General features: G+C 38.7%; 1 non-coding gene across 1 annotated transcript; it reads right to left on the bottom strand.

Annotated features, from left to right (window-relative positions):
* Positions 1-1359: 1359 nt before the first annotated feature.
* LOC126025050 (U6 spliceosomal RNA) lies at positions 1360-1466 on the bottom strand. Its single transcript, XR_007501099.1, has one exon. It is a non-coding gene; the product is annotated as a U6 spliceosomal RNA (small nuclear RNA).
* Positions 1467-2184: the final 718 nt, after the last annotated feature.

Below are 2184 nucleotides of genomic sequence, written 5' to 3'. Positions count from 1 at the left end.
AACCTTTTGATAGATTGGGTTATGACTCACAGGCTTAATTAGCCATCTCAACAGAGACCAAGAATAGAAATAAGAGATGGGATTATACCAGCAAAGACACTGCTCTTTTGAATAGAAAAATGAAGGGAACTATGAAGGCTGACATCTTGGATTGATATAGAACCAGACAACAGAACTACTTGGTTGTAACATACATTATTCTTTTAAGAAAAGGATGATTCCCAAGTCTTTTCAGAAATCCTCAATGCTTCCACTCCCAGCACAGGCCTGGCTCAGAGGGCAAATCTGATCGCTACTAGTTTCAGAACAAGGAACTGGCTAGTGATACTGCCCACCCATTAGGCCTAATAAATGAAACACTGAGTCCAGCAGAATGATTCTGAAAGCTTCAGACTGCTAGGTTTAAGGCTTGCTTTTAGGACCCTCACCACGTTATCCCTTTCTTCTAATTTAAAACAGGGACATCTCTCCTAGCTATTCGTCACTTTATTTGGGAAGTATATAACTCATCTAGGGTCACCTTTTCATAGTTGGGGAATAATTTCCCCACAGAATGACTCATATATCATGTCTCAACCATATGTGATAATAGAAATTTAGATGAGAATCTGGAGTTCCAACTTTAGAGCATTTCTGATATGAGACTTTGTGGGCTGCTGGGACAGAATGAGTGCATTATGAATGTGATTGGAACATGAACCGGGGGAGATTTGGGGGAAAGATGTTACCAACAATATCATCTCCCAAAAGATATTAAATCATAAGCTCCAATGTGACTGTATTTGAAGAGAGTTTTTTTTTTTTGGGGGGGGGAAGGAGGGTTTGGGTTTTTGGATCACCATCCTTCTGCATGAAAGGCAAACGCCTTACCTCTATGCTATCTCGCCTGCCCCATGAAGAGAGAGCTTTGAAGGAGGTAACTATCCAAACTACATATTTGGCAGGCCTCAAAAGAAAAAAATATCTCATTTTCCATATTTTATCTACTTTACATATTTGATAAACATGGGGCCAATGATCTGGCTATATTTTAAACTATTTCCTTGGTTTACCTTTTTATTCTTGTTTGACTTAATTGTAATAGCTTGGAGTGTGGGTACCATACCAGTCTTTGAGGGACCAGGCAGGGTCAGGAATCAAACTTCTTATATCCAAAGAATGAGTTTATCCCCTTGAGACATTTCATTGATCCAGCTTCATTACAATAAATACCTTTATAGAAAGCCTCCAAATCTTTATGTAACTCCATTTTGTACTTTATGTAACTCCATTTTGTACCTATGTTTGTTAGTTTCATATGTTCATATGTTTCATAGTTATCCTCAGTTTCTGTTAGTTTTAGAATCAACCTGTCAATTTTTTAATATGGAACACTTCACGAATTTGCGTGTCATCCTTGCGCAGGGGCCATGCTAATCTTCTCTGTATCGTTCCAATTTTAGTATATGTGCTGCCGAAGCGAGCACAACCTGTCAATTTCTAAAAGAAACTTTGCTAATATTAATAATATTGCAGTGGATCTAGATCAGCGTTTTTCAACCACTGTGCCACTGCACATTAGTGTGCTGTGAGATATTGTCAGGTGTGCAATTTCATCTGTAACATGCGGCTTCGGCTCACAATAGACCAATCATTATAAAATACTTGCTTATTTCATAATAAAGTAATTATAAAATAATTTCTTTGTGTTTGATTCCTATTCAAGAGAATTACTTTATATATAGTCAATATAGTCACAGAGTTAAATTTTTTTTTAACATTTTCTAATGGTGGTGTGCCTTGTGATTTTTTTTTTTTTTCATGAAAAAGTGTGCCTTTGGGCCCGGAGAGATAGCACAGCGGCGTTTGCCTTGCAAACGGCCGATCCAGGACCAAAGGTGATTGGTTCGAATCCCGGTGTCCCATATGGTCCCCCGTGCCTGCCAGGAGCTATTTCTGAGCAGACAGCCAGGAGTAACCCCTGACCAATGCCGGGTGTGACCCAAAAACCAAAAAAAAAGAAAAAGAAAAAGTGTGCCTTTGCACTAAAAGGTTGAAAAACATTGATCTAGATCAGCTATGATCCAACTGAATTTTGAAACTCATGAACAGGTTTGCCTTTTACTTTTTTTTTTCTTTTTGGTTTTTGGGCCACACCCAGCGTTGCTCAGGGGTTACTCCTGGCTGTCTGCTCAGAAATAGTTC

The sequence above is a fragment of the Suncus etruscus genome, chromosome 12, assembly GCF_024139225.1.
Source record: "Suncus etruscus isolate mSunEtr1 chromosome 12, mSunEtr1.pri.cur, whole genome shotgun sequence".
Classification (NCBI taxonomy): Eukaryota; Metazoa; Chordata; class Mammalia; order Eulipotyphla; family Soricidae; genus Suncus; species Suncus etruscus.
The sequence above is the reverse complement of the archived record's forward strand: the minus strand, read 5'-3'. Positions and strand labels throughout refer to the sequence as shown.